Source organism: Pseudophryne corroboree, chromosome 4 (genome assembly GCF_028390025.1).
Source record: "Pseudophryne corroboree isolate aPseCor3 chromosome 4, aPseCor3.hap2, whole genome shotgun sequence".
In the NCBI taxonomy this organism is placed as follows: domain Eukaryota; kingdom Metazoa; phylum Chordata; class Amphibia; order Anura; family Myobatrachidae; genus Pseudophryne; species Pseudophryne corroboree.
Window position 1 is genome coordinate 182,480,303 of NC_086447.1, and position 15,692 is coordinate 182,495,994.

The window sequence follows — 15,692 nt, forward strand, 5'->3', positions numbered from 1 at the left end:
AGTATGTGTGAGTGTGTAAGTGTATTTTAATAAAATAATACTGTCACGGTGTGTGTGTGTGTCTGTATTTGAATATTTATTTTGTTGTGGAACTACAGGTACCAGCAGGCCCTTTAATGCCCGCATGCTGGTACTTGTGGTTCTCCAAGTACCAGCATGTGGGGGAGGCTTGCTTGGACCTGTAGTTTCACAGCAAAAGACAATTATTAAAAAAAAAATACATTTATGTCTTTCAGCCCACCATCCACAGCCCACAGATGGCGGGGACAGCCTCAGGCTTCATCCCTAGCCCCTGGGTGCCTGGAGGGTGGACCCCTTTATTGTAGGGGTCCCCACTCCCCCAGGGAACCCTGGCCAGGGGTGACTAGTTGGGGGTGTGATGCTGCGGCCGCAGGGATCTATATAAAAGTGTCCCCTGGCTGCGGCATTACCTCCCTGGCTAGTGGAGCCCGGTGCTGGTTGCAAAAATACCGGGGGACCCTAGGCAATTTCCCCCCGGTATTTTAACAACCAAGACCGGCTCAGAGAGCCCGGGGCTGGTTATGTTTAGGAGGGGGAACACCATGCAATTTTTTTGTTTTAATTTTAACTTTTTCACACACATTTACACAGAGAAGCATGCACGGATCTCACTGATCTGTGCATAATTCTACAAACACGCCAGACAAAAGCAGGTCTATTTGAAAGTTCTATTTCTGTATGGACTCCATGCTTTTCCGGCAGTGTTTGGCTATTGTCGGTAGTGATTGAGAATACGAATTCTTAGTAAATTCCCATGTTGTATGACGTGTATGTGAACAAACAACCGTGTTTGCCCCAACACTGCCGAGATTTGCGTTTAGTAAATTTCTGAGTTGCATTTTCGGCCGAAAATGCAATCTCGAATCAAATTGGGACCATAGTAAATTTCCACCTACAGTGGGGTAAATTTACTAAGATTCGTATTTTCCCGTTTGAGGTCAAAGTTCAATCACGAATGACATCGCAAGTGTAAATTTGCAACTTTTTGAATTTATTACGGCTAATTTACTAAGCTGTCGTATTCTGCATTTCCGTTTTACCGATGTCGATGTCATTCGGTTTTTTTGGCAGTGTTTTACGTGAGTGACTTGTAAAACACTGCCGACTTTAATACAATGAATCTCGGCCGGATCTGAGAGATCCGTGCTGGGCTTCATTGTGCACCTTGTAATAAAAAAAAAAAATGTTTAAACTTAAAAAAAAAATTGCGTGGGGTCCCCCCTCCTAAGCCAAACCAGCCTCGGGCTCTTTGAGCCGGTCCTGGTTGCAAAAATATGGGGAAAAAATTGACAGGGGTTCCCCCATATTTAAGCAACCAGCACTGGGCTCTGCGCCTGGTCCTGGTTCCAAAAATACGGGGGACAAAAAGCGAAGGGGTCCCCCGTATTTTTGAAACCAGCACCGGGCTCCACTAGCTGGACAGATAATGCCACAGCCGGGGGTCACTTTTATACAGCGCCCTGCGGCCGTGGCATTAAATACCCAACTAGTCACCCCTGGCCGGGGTACCCTGGAGGAGTGGGAACCCCTTAAATCAAGGGGTCCCCCCCTCCAGCCACCCAAGGGCCAGGGGTGAAGCCCGAGGCTGTCCCCCCATCCAAGGGCTGCGGATGGGGGGCTGATAGCCTTTGTTGAAAGTGTTGAATATTGTTTTTAGTAGCAGTACTACAAGTCCCAGCAAGCCTCCCCCGCAAGCTGGTACTTGGAGAACCACAAGTACCAGCATGCGGCGGAAAACCGGGCCCGCTGGTACCTGTAGTACTACTACTAAAAAAATACCCCAATAAAGACATAGGCCCTCATTCCGAGTTGTTCGCTCGCAAGGCGATTTTATCAGAGTTACACACGCTAAGCCGCCGCCTACTGGGAGTGAATCTTAGCTTCTTAAAATTGCGAACGATGTATTCGCAATATTGCGATTACAAACTACTTAGCAGTTTCAGAGTAGCTTCAAACTTACTCGGCATCTGCGATCAGTTCACTGCTTGTCGTTCCTGGTTTGACGTCATAAACACACCCAGCGTTCGCCCAGACACTCCTCCGTTTCTCCAGCCACTCCCGCGTTTTTTCCGGAAACGGTAGCGTTTTTATCCACACGCCCATAAAACGCCGTGTTTCCGCCCAGTAACACCCATTTCCTGTCAATCACACTACGATCGCCGGAGCGAAGAAAAAGCCGTGAGTAAAAAAACTATCTTCATAGCAAAATTACTTGGCGCAGTCGCAGTGCGAACATTGCGCATGCGTACTAAGCAGAAAAACGCTGCGATGCGAAGAAAATTACCGAGCGAACGACTCGGAATGAGGGCCATAAGACACACACCTTGAAAGTATAACTTTAATGCATACATCCACACCACCATATACACATACTTACCTTATGTTCACACGAGGGTCGGTCCTCTTCTCCATGTAGAATCCATGGTGTACCTGTTGAAAAAATTATACTCACAAAATCCAGGGTAGAAGGCTCTTCTGCTTGTAATCCATTTGTAATCCACGTACTTGTCAAAATAAAAAAACGGACACCCGACCTCGAACTGAAAGGGGCCCCATGTTTTCACATGGGACCCCTTTCCCCGAATGCCAGAAACCCCCTCTGACTTATGTCTAAGAGGGTTTCTTCAGCCAATCAGGGAGCGCCACGTTGTGGCACCCTCCTGATCGGCTGTGTGCTCCTGTACTGTCTGACAGGCGGCACACGGCAGTGTTACAATGTAGCGCCTATGCGCTCCATTGTAACCAATGGTGGGAACTTTGTGGTCAGCGGTGAGGTTACTTTCGGTCAACCGCTGACCACAAAGTTCCCACCATTGGTTACAATGGAGCGCATAGGCGCTACATTGTAACACTGCCGTATGCCGCCTGTCAGACGGTACAGGAGCACACAGCCGATCAGGAGGGTGCCACAACGTGGCGCTCCCTGATTGGCTGAAGAAACCCTCTTAGACATAAGTCAGAGGGGGTTTCTGGCATTCGGGGAAAGGGGTCCCATGTGAAAACATGGGGCCCCTTTCAGTTCGAGGTCGGGTGTCCGTTTTTTTTATTTTGACAAGTACGTGGATTACAAATGGATTACAAGCAGAAGAGCCTTCTACCCTGGATTTTGTGAGTATAATTTTTTTTCAACAGGTACACCATGGATTCTACATGGAGAAGAGGACCGACCCTCGTGTGAACATAAGGTAAGTATGTGTATATGGTGGTGTGGATGTATGTATTAAAGTTATACTTTCAAGGTGTGTGTCTTATGTCTTTATTGGGGTATTTTTTTAGTAGTAGTACTACAGGTACCAGCGGGCCCGGTTTTCCGCCGCATGCTGGTACTTGTGGTTCTCCAAGTACCAGCTTGCGGGGAGGCTTGCTGGGACTTGTAGTACTGCTACTAAAAACAATATTCAACACATTTTTAACAAAGGCTATCAGCCCCCCATCCGCAGCCCTTGGATTGGGGGGACAGCCTCGGGCTTCACCCCTGGCCCTTGGGTGGCTGGAGGGGGGGACCCCTTGATTTAAGGGGTTCCCACTCCTCCAGGGTACCCCGGCCAGGGGTGACTAGTTGGGTATTTAATGCCACGGCCGCAGGGCGCTGTATAAAAGTGACCCCCGGCTGTGGCATTATCTGTCCAGCTAGTGGAGCCCGGTGCTGGTTTCAAAAATACGGGGGACCCCTACGCTTTTGTCCCCCGTATTTTTGGAACCAGGACCAGGCGCAGAGCCCGGTGCTGGTTGCTTAAATATGGGGGAACCCCTGTCAATTTTTTTCCCATATTTTTGCAACCAGGACCGGCTCAAAGAGCCCGAGGCTGGTTTGACTTCGGAGGGGGGACCCCACGCATTTTTTTTTTACAAATTCAAACATTTCCCACCCCTTCCCACTGAAAAACATGCACGGATCTCATGGATCCGTGCATGCCTATCCAATCACGGTAAAAAAAAGCAGGTCTGTTTTTTTTTAGCACTTTTTCATGAATTGTATTTCAGCACGGCAGTGTTTGGCTATTGTCGGCAGTGTTTGTGATTTGCACTTTTTAGTAAATTCCCGATTTCTACCAAATTGCAGGCGTATTTGACCGATGGTGTATTGATTCGTGATTTTTTTTCCTAGGACTTCCAAAATATTACGAATGCCCTCATCACTGCCGTGATTTTTGCTTAGTAAATTACCGAGATGACACTTTGAAGAAAAAACGGCATCTCGGTCAAAATCGGGAGCTTAGTAAATATACCCCAGTATGTCTATAATCTTCTCTGTACACCTATACCAGGGCACTATTTGATTGCGCTGTACTATTTTTAACTGTCACTCACTTTGTCGCCTTATTATTTCACTGTTTAATTTATCCCCTTTGATGGATTGCTTATACCTTTTGTATTGAATCGGTTAGGTTTTACAAATTTTTCCCTACATGGTGATATACAGTACAAACCCTATATTCAGCTGGCCAATAAAAATCTTTTTGAAACACTGACAGAGTAGTATATTCAGTAAATTTTTCCAATTTTCCTTAGTGTAATGTACATAAATACAATGTATATAAACCTATGCTACCAAATGAATCCACTATCACTTCTAAAAAAAAAAAAAAAAGGAATATAAAATTCAATTTGTGATCAATCCTATTAGGTGTATGTATGTAAGTGAGTTTGCATCATGAAACTCTCATACAGTATATCTGGTTCAGTATGATTTACCAACGGTAGGATACAAACAGCCGGCAAATTAAACGTATACCAATATATCGCTTGAATGCGTGCCTGAGACATGCGAGAAAATCAGAAATGACGATTTGCTGGACTCTCGGCAAGGTTGAGTGACTTTTCTACAAAAAAACTACCTGGGAAAAGGGCATGGTAAAGTAGGGAACTATCCTGGCCTCCAAAAAATCTGCAGCGAAGATAGCAGTGCAGTATACAGTGCATCCGGAAAAGTATTCACAGCGCTTCACTTTTTCACATTTTGTTATGTTACAGCCTTATTACAGCCAAAATGGAATAAATTATTTTTTTTCCTCAAAATTCAACACACAATACCCCATAATGACAACAGGAAAAAAAAGTTTTTTTCGAGATTTTTTCAAATTTATTAAAAATAAAAAACGTAGAAATCACATGTGCATAAGTATTCACAGCCTTTGCTCAATACTTTGTTGATGCACCTTTGGCAGCAATTACAGCCTCAAATCTTTTTGAATATGATGCCACAAGCTTGGCACACCTATCTTTGGCCAGTTTCACACATTCCTCTTTGCAGCACCTCTCAAGCTCCATCAGATTGGATGGGAAGCGTTGGTGCACAGCCATTTTCAGATCTCTCCAGAGATGTTCAATCGGATTCAAGTCTGGGCTCTGGCTGGGCCACTCAAGAACATTTACAAAGTTGTCCTGATGCCACTCCTTTGATACCTTCGCTGTGTGCTTATGGTCGTTGTCCTGCTGAATGATTCGTCGCCCCAGTCTGAGGTCAAGAGCGCTCTGGAGCAGGTTTTCATTCAGGATGTCTCTGTACATTGCTGCATTCATCTTTACCTCCATCCTGACTAGTCTCCCAGTACCTGCCACTGAAAAATATTCCCACAGCATGATGCTGCCACCACCATGCTTCACTGTAGGGATGGTATTGGCCTGGTGATGAGCGGTGCCTGGTTTCCTCTAAATATGATGCCTGGCATTCACGCCAAAGAGTTCAATCTTTGTCTCATCAGACCAGAGAATTTTGTTTCTCATGGTCTGAGAGTCCTTCAGGTGCATTTTGGCAAACTCCAGGCAGGCTGCCATGTGCTTTTTACTAAGGATTGGCTACCGTCTGGCCACTCTACCATACAGTCCTGATTGGTGGATTGCTGCAGAGATGGTTGTCTTTCTGGAAGGGTCTCCTCTCTCCACAGGGGTATGCTGTAGCTCTGACAGAGTGACCATCGGGTTCTTGGTCACCTCCCTGACTAGGGCCCTTCTCCCTCGAATGCTCAGTTTAGACGGCTGGCCAGCTCTAGGAAGAGTCCTTGTGGTTCCGATCTTCTTCCATTTACAGATGATGGAGCCCTCTCTGCTCATTGGGACCTTCAAAGCAGCAGATATTTCTCTGACATCCTAAGTGGATGCTGGGACTCCGTAAGGACCATGGGGAATAGCGGCTCCGCAGGAGACTGGGCACAACTAAAAGAAAGCTTTTGGTCTAACTGGTGTGCACTGGCTCCTCCCTCTATGACCCTCCTCCAGACTTCAGTTAGAATCTTGTGCCCGGCTGAGCTGGATGCACACTAGGGGCTCTCCTGAGCTCCTAGAAGAGAAAGTATATTTTAGGTTTTTTATTTTCAGTGAGATCTGCTGGCAACAGACTCACTGCTACGAGGGACTAAGGGGAGAAGAAGCGAACCTACCTGACTGGAGATAGTTTGGGCTTCTTAGGCTACTGGACACCATTAGCTCCAGAGGGATCGAACACAGGACCCGACCTCGATCGTTCGGTCCCGGAGCCGCGCCGCCGTCCCCCTTACAGAGCCAGAAGTGGTCCGGAAAATCGGCGGCAGAAGACCTGGGTCTTCAACAAGGTAGCGCACAGCACTGCAGCTGTGCGCCATTGCTCCTCATGCACACCTCACACTCCGGTCACTGATGGGTGCAGGGCGCTGGGGGGGGGGCGCCCTGAGCAGCAATATAAACACCTTGGCTGGCAAATCATCACAATATATAGTCCCAGAGGCTATATATGTGATAAATTACCCCTGCCAGAATTCCTGAAAAAAGCGGGAGAAGTCCGCCGGAAAAGGGGTGGGGCTAACTCCCTCAGCACACTGGCGCCATTTCTCCCTCACAGCTCCGCTGGAAGGATCGCTCCCAGGCTCTCCCCTGCAGTATCAAGCTACAAAGGGTAAAAAAGAGAGGGGGGGCACTAAATTTAGGCGCAGTATAACTTATATAGCAGCTATAAGGGGAAATAATTCAGTTAATCCCTGTATTATTATAGCGCTCTGGTGTGTGCTGGCATACTCTCTCTCTGTCTCCCCAAAGGGCTTTGTGGGGTCTTGTCCTCTGTCAGAGCATTCCCTGTGTGTGTGCGGTGTGTCGGTATGGCTGTGTTGACATGTTTGATGAGGAGGCTTATGTGGAGGCGGAGCAGATGCCTATAAATGTGATGTCACCCCCTGCGGGGCCGACACCTGAGTGGATGGTTATGTGGAAGGAATTACGTGACAGTGTCGGCTCCTTACATAAAAGGTTTGACGACATACCAAATATGGGACAGCCGGCTTCTCAGCCTGTGCCTGCCCAGGCGTCTCAAAAGCCATCAGGGGCTCTAAAACGCCCGCTACCTCAGATGGCAGACACAGATGTCGACACGGATACTGACTCCAGTGTCGACGACGATGAGACTAATGTAACTTCCAATAGGGCCACACGTTACATGATTGAGGCTATGAAAAATGTGTTGCACATTTCTGATGTTACCCCAGGTACCACAAAAAAGGGTATTATGTTTGGAGAGAAAAAACTACCAGTAGTTTTTCCTCCATCTGAGGAGTTAAATGAAGTGTGTGAAGAAGCGTGGGCTTCCCCCGATAAGAAACTAGTAATTTCTAAAAGGTTACTAATGATGTACCCTTTCCCGCCAGAGGATAGGTCACGTTGGGAAACATCCCCTAGGGTGGATAAAGCGCTCACACGCTTGTCAAAGAAGGTGGCACTAACGTCTCCGGATACGGCCGCCCTAAAGGAACCTGCTGATAGAAAGCAGGAGGCTATCCTGAAGTCTGTATATACACACACAGGTATTATACTGAGACCAGCTATTGCTTCAGCATGGATGTGCAGTGCTGCAGCTGCGTGGTCAGATTCCCTGTCGGAAAATATTGATACCCTAGACAGGGACACTATATTGCTAACCGTAGAGCATATTAAAGACGCAGTCTTATACATGAGAGATGCACAGAGGGATATTTGCCGGCTGGCATCTAAAATAAGTGCAATGTCCATTTCTGCCAGGAGAGGGTTATGGACTCGGCAGTGGACAGGTGATGCAGACTCTAAAAGGCACATGGAAGTTTTGCCTTATAAAGGTGAGGAGTTGTTCGGGGATGGTCTCTCGGACCTAGTTTCCACAGCAACAGCTGGGAAGTCTGCATTTTTACCCCATGTTCCCTCACAGCCAAAGAAAGCACCGTATTATCAGGTACAGTCCTTTCGCCCCATAAGGGCAAGCGGGTTAAAGGCGCGTCCTTTCTGCCCAGAGGCAGAGGTAGAGGGAAAAAGCTGCAGCATACAGCCAGTTCCCAGGAGCAAAAGTCCTCCCCCGCTTCCTCTAAGTCCACCGCATGACGCTGGGGCTCCACAGGCGGAGCCAGGTACGGTGGGGGCCCGTCTCAAAAATTTCAGCAATCAGTGGGCTCGCTTACGGGTGGATCCCTGGATCTTTCAAGTAGTATCTCAGGGGTACAAGCTGGAATTCGAGACGTCTCCCCCCCGCCGTTTCCTCAAATCTGCCTTGCCAACAACTCCCTCAGGCAGGGAGGCAGTGCTAGAGGCAATTCACAAGCTGTGTTCCCAGCAGGTGATAGTCAAGGTGCCCCTACTTCAACAAGGACGGGGTTACTATTCCACAATGTTTGTGGTACCGAAACCGGACGGTTCGGTGAGACCAATTTTAAATTTGAAATCCTTGAACACATATATAAAAAAATTCAAGTTCAAGATGGAATCGCTCAGGGCGGTTATTGCAAGCCTGGACGAGGGGGATTACATGGTATCACTGGACATCAAGGATGCTTACCTGCATTTCCCCATTTACCATCCTCACCAGGAGTACCTCAGATTTGTGGTACAGGATTGTCATTACCAATTCCAGACGTTGCCGTTTGGTCTATCCACGGCTCCGAGGGTCTTTACCAAGGTAATGGCCGAAATGATGATACTCCTTCGAAAGAAGGGAGTTTTAATTATCCCGTACTTGGACGATCTCCTGATAAAGGCGAGGTCCAGGGAGCAGTTGTTAGTTGGGGTAGCACTATCTCGGGAGGTGCTACAACAGCACGGCTGGATTCTAAATATTCCAAAGTCACAGCTGGTCCCTACGACACGTCTACTGTTCCTAGGGATGGTTCTGGACACAGAACAGAAAAAAGTGTTTCTCCCGGAGGAGAAGGCCAAGGAGCTGTCATCTCTAGTCAGAGGCCTCCTAAAACCAAAACAGGTGTCGGTGCATCACTGCACGCGGATCCTGGGAAAGATGGTAGCTTCCTACGAAGCAATTCCATTCGGCAGGTTCCATGCAAGAACCTTTCAGTGGGACCTGTTGGACAAGTGGTCCGGATCGCATCTTCAGATGCATCGGCTGATAACCCTGTCTCCAAGGACCAGGGTGTCTCTGCTGTGGTGGCTGCAAAGTGCTCATCTTCAAGAGGGCCGCAGATTCGGCATACAGGACTGGGTCCTGGTGACCACGGATGCCAGCCTTTCGAGGCTGGGGGGCAGTCACACAGGGAAGAAACTTCCAAGGACTATGGTCAAGTCAGGAGACTTCCCTACACATAAATATTCTGGAACTGAGGGCCATTTTCCTACGAAGCAATTCCATTCGGCAGGTTCCATGCAAGAACCTTTCAGTGGGACCTGTTGGACAAGTGGTCCGGATCGCATCTTCAGATGCATCGGCTGATAACCCTGTCTCCAAGGACCAGGGTGTCTCTGCTGTGGTGGCTGCAAAGTGCTCATCTTCAAGAGGGCCGCAGATTCGGCATACAGGACTGGGTCCTGGTGACCACGGATGCCAGCCTTTCGAGGCTGGGGGGCAGTCACACAGGGAAGAAACTTCCAAGGACTATGGTCAAGTCAGGAGACTTCCCTACACATAAATATTCTGGAACTGAGGGCCATTTTCAATGCCCTAAGTCAGGCAAAACCCCTGCTTCAAAACCAGCCGGTACTGATCCAGTCAGACAACATCACGGCAGTCGCCCATGTAAACCGACAGGGCGGCACGAGAAGCAGGACGGCGATGGCAGAAGCCACAAGGATTCTCCGATGGGCGGAAAATCACGTGTTAGCACTGTCAGCAGTGTTCATTCCGGGAGTGGACAACTGGGAAGCAGACTTCCTCAGCAGGCACGACCTCCACCCGGGAGAGTGGGGACTTCATCCAGAAGTCTTCCAACTGATTGTAAACCGTTGGGAAAGGCCACAGGTGGACATGATGGCGTCCCGCCTAAACAAAAAGCTGGAAAGATATTGCGCCAGGTCAAGAGACCCGCAGGCGATAGCTGTGGACGCTCTAGTGACACCGTGGGTGTACCGGTCGGTTTATGTGTTCCCTCCTCTTCCTCTCATACCAAAGGTACTGAGGATAATAAGGAGAAGAGGAGTAAGAACTATACTCGTTGTTCCGGATTGGCCAAGAAGAGCTTGGTACCCGGAACTTCAAGAAATGATCTCAGAGGACCCATGGCCTCTGCCGCTCAGACAGGACTTGCTGCAGCAGGGGCCCTGTCTGTTCCAAGACTTACCGCGGCTGCGTTTGACGGCATGGCGGTTGAACACCGGATCCTGAAGGAAAAGGGCATTCCGGAGGAAGTCATTCCTACGCTGATTAAAGCTAGGAAAGAAGTAACCGCAAACCATTATCACCGCATATGGCGAAAATATGTTGCGTGGTGTGAGGCCAGGAAGGCCCCAACGGAGGAATTTCAGCTGGGCCGTTTTCTGCACTTCCTACAGTCAGGGGTGACTATGGGCCTAAAATTGGGTTCCATTAAGGTCCAGATTTCGGCTCTATCGATTTTCTTCCAGAGAGAACTGGCTTCACTACCTGAAGTTCAGACTTTTGTTAAGGGAGTGCTGCATATTCAGCCCCCTTTTGTGCCTCCAGTGGCACCTTGGGATCTCAACGTGGTGTTGGATTTCCTAAAGTCACATTGGTTTGAGCCACTTAAAACCGTGGAATTGAAGTATCTCACGTGGAAAGTGGTCCTGTTGTTGGCCTTGGCTTCGGCCAGGCGTGTATCAGAATTGGCGGCTTTGTCATGTAAAAGCCCTTATCTGATTTTCCATATGGATAGGGCAGAATTGAGGACTCGTCCCCAATTTCTCCCTAAGGTGGTATCAGCCTTTCATCTGAACCAACCTATCGTGGTGCCTGCGGCTACTAAAGACTTGGAGGCTTCCAAGTTGTTGGACGTAGTCAGGGCCCTGAAACTTTATGTTTCCAGGACAGCTGGAGTCAGAAAGACTGACTCGCTATTTATCCTGTATGCGCCCCACAAGTTGGGTGCACCTGCTTCAAAGCAGACTATTGCTCGCTGGATCTGTAGTATGATTCAGCTTGCACATTCTGCGGCTGGACTGCCGCATCCTAAATCGGTAAAAGCCCATTCCACGAGGAAGGTGGGCTCTTCTTGGGCGGCTGCCCGAGGGGTCTCGGCTCTTCAACTTTGCCGAGCAGCTACTTGGTCGGGGTCAAACACGTTTGCTAAATTCTACAAGTTTGACACCCTGGCTGAGGAGGACCTAGAGTTTGCCCATTCGGTGCTGCAGAGTCATCCGCACTCTCCCGCCCGTTTGGGAGCTTTGGTATAATCCCCATGGTCCTTACGGAGTCCCAGCATCCACTTAGGACGTCAGAGAAAATAAGAATTTACTCACCGGTAATTCTATTTCTCGTAGTCCGTAGTGGATGCTGGGCGCCCATCCCAAGTGCGGATTGTCTGCAATACTTGTATATAGTTATTGTTTAACTAAAGGGTAATTGTTGAGCCATCTGTTGAGAGGCTCAGTTGTTGTCATACTGTTAACTGGGTATTGTATCACGAGTTATACGGTGTGATTGGTGTGGCTGGTATGAGTCTTACCCGGGATTCAAAATCCTTCCTTATTGTGTCAGCTCTTCCGGGCACAGTATCCTAACTGAAGTCTGGAGGAGGGTCATAGAGGGAGGAGCCAGTGTACACCAGTTAGACCAAAAGTTTTCTTTTAGTTGTGCCCAGTCTCCTGCGGAGCCGCTATTCCCCATGGTCCTTACGGAGTCCCAGCATCCACTACGGACTACGAGAAATAGAATTACCGGTGAGTAAATTCTTATTTTTTCTGTACCCTTCCCCAGATTTGTGCCTCGAGACAATCCTGTCTCGGAGGTCTACAGACAGTCCTTTGACTTCATGCTTGGTTTGTGCTCAGACTTGCACTGTCAAATGTGGGTCCTTATATAGACAGGTGTGTGCCTTTCCAAATGATGTTTAATCAACTGCATTTACCACAGGTGGACTCAACTTAAGCTGTAGGAGCATCTCAAGGATGATCAGTGGAAGCAGGATGCACCTGAGCTCAATTTTGAACTTCATGGCAAAGGCTGTGAATACTGTGCATAGTATTTCATTTTGAAATAAGGCTGTAACATAACAAAATGTGGAAAAAGTAAAGCGCTGTGAATACTTTCCGGATGCACTGTAGAAAGCTGTAAGTGGCCATTCCTATCTATACAACACCTCCGCATATCTGTCCCACTTCATTTAACACATTTTTTAGCTTTTTATAGAAAATCACTGATGTCTTAATTGGTGGGTGTGGTATAATAGATCGACAATGTTATGGTCCACAGTCAATACGTTGACACCAAATGGTCGACATGCATTAGGATGACAAAAGGTCGGCAGCTGAAAGGTTCACAGTGGTTAAGGTCGACAGGTACAAAAAGTTGACAGGGTCAAAAGGTTGACATGGTAATGGACTACACACATAAAAATTAGAGATGAGCGCCGGAAATTTTTCGGGTTTTGTGTTTTGGTTTTGGGTTCGGTTCCGCGGCCGTGTTTTGGGTTCGACCGCGTTTTGGCAAAACCTCACCGAATTTTTTTTGTCGGATTCGGGTGTGTTTTGGATTCGGGTGTTTTTTTCAAAAAACCCTAAAAAACAGCTTAAATCATAGAATTTGGGGGTCATTTTGATCCCAAAGTATTATTAACCTCAAAAACCATAATTTCCACTCATTTTCAGTCTATTCTGAATACCTCACACCTCACAATATTATTTTTAGTCCTAAAATTTGCACCGAGGTCGCTGTGTGAGTAAGATAAGCGACCCTAGTGGCCGACACAAACACCGGGCCCATCTAGGAGTGGCACTGCAGTGTCACGCAGGATGTCCCTTCCAAAAAACCCTCCCCAAACAGCACATGACGCAAAGAAAAAAAGAGGCGCAATGAGGTAGCTGTGTGAGTAAGATAAGCGACCCTAGTGGCCGACACAAACACCGGGCCCATCTAGGAGTGGCACTGCAGTGTCACGCAGGATGTCCCTTCCAAAAAACCCTCCCCAAACAGCACATGACGCAAAGAAAAAAAGAGGCACAATGAGGTAGCTGACTGTGTGAGTAAGATAAGCGACCCTAGTGGCCGACACAAACACTGGGCCCATCTAGGAGTGGCACTGCAGTGTCATGCAGGATGTCCCTTCCAAAAAACCCTCCCCAAACAGCACATGACGCAAAGAAAAAAAGAGGCGCAATGAGGTAGCTGACTGTGTGAGTAAGATAAGCGACCCTAGTGGCCGACACAAACACCGGGCCCATCTAGGAGTGGCACTGCAGTGTCACGCAGGATGTCCCTTCCAGAAAACCCTCCCCAAACAGCACATGACGCAAAGAAAAAAAGAGGCGCAATGAGGTAGCTGACTGTGTGAGTAAGATAAGCGACCCTAGTGGCCGACACAAACACCGGGCCCATCTAGGAGTGGCACTGCAGTGTCACGCAGGATGTCCCTTCCAAAAAACCCTCCCCAAACAGCACATGACGCAAAGAAAAAAAGAGGCGCAATGAGGTAGCTGACTGTGTGAGTAAGATAAGCGACCCTAGTGGCCGACACAAACACCGGGCCCATCTAGGAGTGGCACTGCAGTGTCACGCAGGATGTCCCTTCCAAAAAACCCTCCCCAAACAGCACATGACGCAAAGAAAAAAAGAGGCGCAATGAGGTAGCTGACTGTGTGAGTAAGATAAGCGACCCTAGTGGCCGACACAAACACCGGGCCCATCTAGGAGTGGCACTGCAGTGTCACGCAGGATGGCCCTTCCAAAAAACCCTCCCCAAACAGCACATGACGCAAAGAAAAATAAAAGAAAAAAGAGGTGCAAGATGGAATTGTCCTTGGGCCCTCCCACCCACCCTTATGTTGTATAAACAAAACAGGACATGCACACTTTAACCAACCCATCATTTCAGTGACAGGGTCTGCCACACGACTGTGACTGATATGACGGGTTGGTTTGGACCCCCCCCCAAAAAAGAAGCAATTAATCTCTCCTTGCACAAACTGGCTCTACAGAGGCAAGATGTCCACCTCATCATCATCCTCCGATATATCACCGTGTACATCCCCCTCCTCACAGATTATCAATTCGTCCCCACTGGAATCCACCATCTCAGCTCCCTGTGTACTTTGTGGAGGCAATTGCTGCTGGTCAATGTCTCCGCGGAGGAATTGATTATAATTCATTTTAATGAACATCATCTTCTCCACATTTTCTGGATGTAACCTCGTACGCCGATTGCTGACAAGGTGAGCGGCGGCACTAAACACTCTTTCGGAGTACACACTTGTGGGAGGGCAACTTAGGTAGAATAAAGCCAGTTTGTGCAAGGGCCTCCAAATTGCCTCTTTTTCCTGCCAGTATAAGTACGGACTGTGTGACGTGCCTACTTGGATGCGGTCACTCATATAATCCTCCACCATTCTTTCAATGTTGAGAGAATCATATGCAGTGACAGTAGACGACATGTCCGTAATCGTTGTCAGGTCCTTCAGTCCGGACCAGATGTCAGCATCAGCAGTCGCTCCAGACTGCCCTGCATCACCACCAGCGGGTGGGCTCGGAATTCTGAGCCTTTTCCTCGCACCCCCAGTTGCGGGAGAATGTGAAGGAGGAGATGTTGACAGGTCGCGTTCCGCTTGACTTGACAATTTTCTCACCAGCAGGTCTTTCAACCCCAGCAGACTTGTGTCTGCCGGAAAGAGAGATCCAAGGTAGGCTTTAAATCTAGGGTCGAGCATGGTGGCCAAAATGTAGTGCTCTGATTTCAACAGATTGACCACCCGTGAATCCTTGTTAAGCGAATTAAGGGCTCCATCCACAAGTCCCACATGCCTAGCGGAATCGCTCCGTGTTAGCTCCTCCTTCAATGTCTCCAGCTTCTTCTGCAAAAGCCTGATGAGGGGAATGACCTGACTCAGGCTGGCAGTGTCTGAACTGACTTCACGTGTGGCAAGTTCAAAGGGCATCAGAACCTTGCACAACGTTGAAATCATTCTCCACTGCGCTTGAGACAGGTGCATTCCACCTCCTATATCGTGCTCAATTGTATAGGCTTGAATGGCCTTTTGCTGCTCCTCCAACCTCTGAAGCATATAGAGGGTTGAATTCCACCTCGTTACCACTTCTTGCTTCAGATGATGGCAGGGCAGGTTCAGTAGTTTTTGGTGGTGCTCCAGTCTTCTGTACGTGGTGCCTGTACGCCGAAAGTGTCCCGCAATTCTTCTGGCCACCGACAGCATCTCTTGCACGCCCCTGTCGTTTTTTTAAAAATTCTGCACCACCAAATTCAAGGTATGTGCAAAACATGGGACGTGCTGGAATTTGCCCATATTTAATGCACACACAATATTGCTGGCGTTGTCCGATGCCACAAATCCAC